Here is a 6,383-nt window from a genome sequence, read left to right as displayed (position 1 = left end):
GTATGGGGCTCATATTATTTTTGTCCATGAAATGAAATAAACTAAAAAAATAGATCTGAATTATAGTGGAGTTTTCGGGGTGGATGCGAAGCGTTGTTAGAATACTTCGCTAATTTATTTAAAATGCCTCGAAACCAGGATGGCCTAGAGCTAAAACTGAAGGAATGCGTGGATTTCAGGAGCTGGACCAGTTCAACCAAATCGGTTGCTTCAGTCGATCACTAAGCGTCTTAATAGACGTCAGTGTGCTGTCTATACATGCCATTCATAAAATATTGTAAAATTCTACTTTTTGCAGGCATTTGATCGAAATTATGATTTTTTTGTCTTCAGGACAAAACCACGTCGAGGGCATAACTTGGTGCCCGCGAGGCCTAGGTGGCAGCACGAGCCACCGGCCTAGCCGAGCTTGGTGATCCCCTGGTATAGTTTCCATACCGTCTTTGAATTCTGCGTCGATTTACATGGCAGACTTATATACTTATAAGTTCTTCTGAAAAAAGAAGCAACGGATTTAGAACTATCGTGCCTCTTCAGGTATAACTTTCGCATTTTACTAAATATCACCTTTGCAGATATATTTGCTCAATTTTCTCGGGAAGTATTATCCAAAATTAGGCTCGTCCATTAATATAACAAGATATTCATTTGGACAACCAGTGCTATAAGACTCCCCCTGCTTCGCAGTCGAGCTCTTTTGCCGCAACACGTGATTAAACTCATGCAGTTGTTAGGTGACCATCTTAATGAAAAATTTTCGATGATTTTGGGCACTTGCGTAATTAGCCCTAATAACTTTCAGTGGTCTGGTGCAATTATCTCCGATCACAGACGAGCTCAAGTCATTCAGGTTCATTGTAATTGATAAAATATGTAATTTTTCACATTAGAGTGAACTGTTTTCAGTTAAGGTACACCGACGAGCCCTAATATCCTCCTCGTAGCTTTGTATACCTTTGACCCCATGTCAAATTTCCTGGCCTTTGCGAGCGGCCTTTGTATTCGGCTAATTATTAACTCTTGGCCCCTGTTTATAGGCTCTTAGATGTCTTTGGGTTAAACAATGCTTTATCATGTGTGTTAAAGGAAATAATATCTGTTGGCTTTGAAGATTACCATCGCTTTGTAACGTTCGGCCGGCCTGGAGGTGTTTTGTATCGTTCGCAACTAAAACGAGTCAGAAACATTTCGTTTTGCTCGTTCTTCGGTATGTTTAGATCGATAAATGGCGTGAATATTTCAAGCGGAATGTTAAACCGAATAAATAACCTATTAGGCCCCACGCTGTGTTACCAGTACCCATCATCGTTCACGCGTACCCATTCTAATTATTCGAAAATCAAGCGCGATATTGGAAATCGAATCGGAAATTCTCCTCGCATCTTGTACCAATAAATTACCAAGATACACGCACAGTGGCGGAGCAAAGAGCAATTTCTCCTAGACACGATGTGTATGATAAAATCCATGACCTAATCCCAAGTTGATTCATGACGAAGATGGCACCGCATCCGATAATTAGATTTCAAAGCAGCCTCAAAAGGAAAAGCTATTAGCACTTTCATACATCTTTTCTTTTTAGTGAAAGTCACGTCACATATATCTTTTCCACACCGACTGGAAATCATAAAGGTCTCTTTTAATATATGCATGAGTTATGGACATGAGCGCGGACCGAATCACGTTGGAGACATGAGATATATGGACGTCATCTAAGGGAGTGCAAATGGCATAAATAAGGGCCGCGAGGGGGACAGAGGGGGCAAGATCGGGCCCGAAGGGTTACGGTGATTAATATCCGAAAATAAACGTGAGGAGGATGGACAATATATGGCATTAAAGAAGATCAAACATTGACGATGAGTGGAGTTAGCGAAGTGATCCCATTATGTCCGGATATCTGCAAGAGCACTAAATTGAGAAATCATGTGAATATGAATTTCCTATATATCTTGCGATGATGAGGAGAGGGGTTTCCTTTTTTTCCAATTCAAGATGAAGTTTAGAATAATACACATGCATTAGACATATGGGAATCTTCATAAAAAATCCATACACGTTGCAATAGTGGACATTGTCCCTTTGGAGGTTATAGCTTTGTGTTCTGTTGGTGCCAAGGTGCAAAAATTATGTGAAGTTGTAGTGAATTTAAAAATTTTATAGAGGAGTGCCCTCCTCTATTTCAATTATTTAATTCCGTTAATATGAGGGAACATACACGCAGAAGAAGAATGAGAAGGGGACAAACAAAAACAACTGTTCGGAGAGCTAATAGCCCTACAGGCACTGAACTACACTGTTTTTCCCGATACCTTCTTGGGGAAAATTCTTGAAATTAAAGAATTTCCACTGTCATTGTGTTTGCAGCTACGTTGTTATTATTATTATTATGCAATGCTCGTTCGAGCCTTTAGTAAAGGATGAATGGTATTCTGACTGAGTTTTAACTAAGAATGGTCTGCAATTCCACCTCTCCTTTTATACGAGACATTATTCCCAAATAGAATGAAAGAAAAAAACAGCATTCGACATAACAATATCGGATAACACATACAAAATCTGTAAAATTTAATTTGTTATCTGCGCCTTTGATCTGAATTCGTGCCATTGCACTTTTCACACTTAAGTCAGAAGATGCAGCTCCATCATTATTTTTAGCTTCATTCGGTGACGTTTGACATGATTCACAAGTGTTTGGTGACGTCATGACGTATGTCATTGTGGCATTCCAGAGCCACCTTCCGTAGGAATGCTAAAGTAATTCAATGTTTAGAAATGATACACAAAACAGCATTTATTAGTGAAATATGACGGCGGGAATATGATTTATCGGTTTGAGAGAAATTGAATTTTCTTTTGTTTGAGTGAAACGGTCAGTTTAGGTAAGTTCGGGTTTGTATACAAAAGCACCGAATGAGAGTGTGTTCAGCCTCATTTGGACACTACTCTATCAATCTCCCCACGTGAGGACATTCCTCCACTAAACACTCCATTTTTTTATAATTAATTTTATGTGATAGAATAACGGGTTATCGTTAAAATACCCCAGAGTAGACGGAACCGCAAGCGTGCAACAATTTTATATATTTTTTTCCTGGATACTTTATATATTGTTTGGAATGTTGAATTATTTTATTCAGAGCTCTCAGCTATCATTTCATTGTGGCTTATTCATATCATGTAGGATGGTTCTAAGTTCGATTAATACTGCTGGGATCGTGATATCCTTAAGAGATACACGTTCGGTTAAATGTAGGCCAAGATATATAATTAACGGCTCAACAAAATGCTTCGTCGAGATTTATCCGAATTATGAAAGATATCCGAAAAAACAGAAAGAAATTTGCAATTACATATCCATCATCTGTCTATTTATTTTATGACACTCAAGGACATTTAATATTTAATAAGGACGCAACCACAACTGCTTCGAGACTACCTGAAGGTCTAGTTAATGTCGGAACTACCTTATAACATATGCATATCCTTGATCTGATTACACTATGATGTTCTCTTCCATAAAGGTTCCTCGGTTACCAAGGAGATCTTGATGAATGTCGAATTTTATATTTCAGCCTCATGTCAGTGCACCTCAGACTGTCACTGTCATTCAGACTGTCAGTGTCACTTTTTTTGTATGCTAAATTCGTTAATTGCACCCCGAGCGGTCCGGTCATCAATCTATTTCATTCGACTGCTCGTCGAAATTTAAAAATTACTGGTTTTGTTCTTCTAATTCGTATCTGTTCGAAAAGTTACTCTGACGGTGCAGCATAACCATATATTTTTTCAGGTTTTTCTGTTGTGAAGTCCTCAGTGATAAAACGTCTTTGACTACCTTGAAAAAAAAATTTAATTTGATTCCATTCGGCACACTGTGAATGTACGTAATACGTATTTTTTCAATTTTTATAAAAATTATTTTCTAATTTAATGGTTTTTAAAAATACTTGGTCGTTATGGAAAAATCGTATAAAAGATCAAAATTTTACGATTATATTTCGACAAAAATTATAAGATGCGCGTATTTTTAAAGCTGAATACGCAACGTATCTTGTCACTCTTGAAATCTTCATTTGCTCTACCTCCCTTTCGGACATATTGCGAACATGTGCCACAAATTTGAAAATCAAATTTCCTAGCTGACGTTTACGTAATTTTCCAAAATTTGCTGGCAAATTTCCATTTCTATTGTACCCACTTCAATGTGAACCCTAAAAATCCTAAGCTTCGACTATTTACCGCAGAAAATAAATCTTCAATTCAATTTATAAGTAGACAGCAAATAGACGTTAGCATCACGCTCAGTAACAAATGAACGCAGTTATTATCTAGACAACGCGACAAGAAAAATTGACAGCCGGACATGTCATTTATCGATTAAAATGGCCGCCCAAGAAGTCATTTAAATTAATAATGCGATTACCGTCCAGATAAGTCGCCATAGAAATTTTCGCGTGGGCGTTGTCGCCTTTTATTAGCGTGCAATGTCGGCGAACATTTTTCGTCTTTGTAAAATAATAGTACCTTGTTACCTGTCAAATGCACGCTTAACCCTCTTAATGGCTGAAAGGCTACAAGGCAACGAAAAACAATAAAATTCCAATCACCTCTGATATTCATAACCGCCGCCTTAACAGTACCTTGTGCTTTGCCGATCTTACTATACATCAATCTTAATTACTGGCTGTCAAAAAGTTCGGCGTATCCGGGGGTGGTAATGCAGTGGCGGCTCGTGGTCGTTTTGACCTCGCACCATAAAGTAATTCGCCTGTGATTCGCCACGGAATGGAGATATTTTTTTATCCGTTAAATAACGTCTGTGTGACAAATAAAAGGTGTAAAAGTGCAAAAACTGAGTGTACCCATTAGGTGTTCATTGGCGGGTAAAGAGGCCCGGCACTGGCAAAATCCCTTAATATAACAAAATTTCAAAGTATCAGGATTTATCAGCAGGCTCCCTTTATTAACCGCCATCTTGATTGATTGTAATTAGCTCCCAACGATGTTTGTTTTTGATGCGCGCCTCAAAATCCTGCATGTTTTGTTCCCCAAGACGTTCAGGGAAGGATTAAGAACTCCCTTTTCTTAGAGCGTTCCGTCCCTCTCTAGCCTCAATCGAAACCTGCTTTACCTGGGGCGATCGAAAAGTATATCGAATGATCGAATCCTTAGGGAAATTCGTTTCCCTGAAGTCTCACATTTAGCTGATGTGGAAGCAACGATGACCGATGAGTTTTTAAGGGAAATTTCACGATTTTGCCACTTTCAATGCGGTTTCAACCGATGAAAGTTCTGCCCTAATCCCCCGGTAAACTGGACCGTGTTTCGGAACTAAGATGATAGTCTTAAGGAAAATTTGTAACAGGTTTTGTTGCCTATATTAATACTTGCTAAAAGTTTAGTCATGCATAGACTGAAGTTTTAACGATTATATGGAAAATAATAATACTTCTTATGCCATAAGAGACGTTGAAGACGGGCCGTTTTAAAGATGGCGGACGGCTTTTAGTTAATTATTTAATTAAAGGCAAATGTGGAGGAAAAATTCGTAATTAATCACAGGGATTTTGCTCTTCTTAGGTGGAAGGTTCGGGATTTCGGGTTTTCCTCTTAATGTTTAAGCGGAATTAGTAATATCGTTAAAGGTAATCAAAACCTGTGCTCGTTACTGGGGGCAGTGCCAGCGATAATTCAATCCTGCAACAGTGTTTATGCGAAGTGAGCAATTCAATGGTTGTAATGTATTGCACTTCCCTTAAAAATGTCTGAAAGAGCGTATAAAATACCGACAAGGAAAAATAAATAATTAATTCCATATCTAGAGAGGAGATCGCAAGGAAGTACTACCACATAGCTAGAGATTGTTTAGTTGCCGGTACACTGCCACTGTAATGCGAAGGAGGCGCGTATGAATATAAAAAAATCTGATGAATTATTAATCAATGTTTATTTACAACCATGTAATGATTGTTTTATATAAATAGTGACTGATTTCTGACGTTGACTGGAACCATTTTTGATTTAATGAGCGAAGCTTTGTACGGCTATATTAAAATTTTTAATTTCCCGAAATTCCAACCTCACTAACCCGAACTAACTTTACTCATTTGCCAAATTCAGTCACAGCCACTGTTCGATAAACTCGACTTTATCTGTGGCTGCGTGATCGAGCAACGCGGTAACCATCGCTGACTATGCGGACGTTCATTGGCCAGCGGGAATAAAGATCTTATATCCCGCAGATACCTGATTATTCCCTCTGACACTAGATGACCCCCACTAAGTTCAGTCAACAACCTGAATATTGGCCAATTATTAACTGGTCGTGGGCAAATACTTGAACGCTGCAGCTGCCCCAAGAATGTTAAATGAGCAGATTG

The 6,383-nt window shown here is 38.4% G+C and overlaps 1 long non-coding RNA gene across 1 annotated transcript; it reads left to right on the top strand.

The window, feature by feature from the left end:
• The first annotated feature begins 227 nt into the window (after positions 1-227).
• Positions 228-983, top strand: LOC136347641 (uncharacterized). The gene is made up of 3 exons (XR_010733519.1): positions 228-277; positions 334-525; positions 576-983. It is a non-coding gene; the product is annotated as an uncharacterized lncRNA (long non-coding RNA).
• The last annotated feature ends 5,400 nt before the right edge of the window (positions 984-6,383 follow it).

This window comes from Euwallacea fornicatus, chromosome 29 (genome assembly GCF_040115645.1).
Source record: "Euwallacea fornicatus isolate EFF26 chromosome 29, ASM4011564v1, whole genome shotgun sequence".
Taxonomy (NCBI): domain Eukaryota; kingdom Metazoa; phylum Arthropoda; class Insecta; order Coleoptera; family Curculionidae; genus Euwallacea; species Euwallacea fornicatus.
This window is presented reverse-complemented; position numbering and strand designations above follow the sequence as displayed.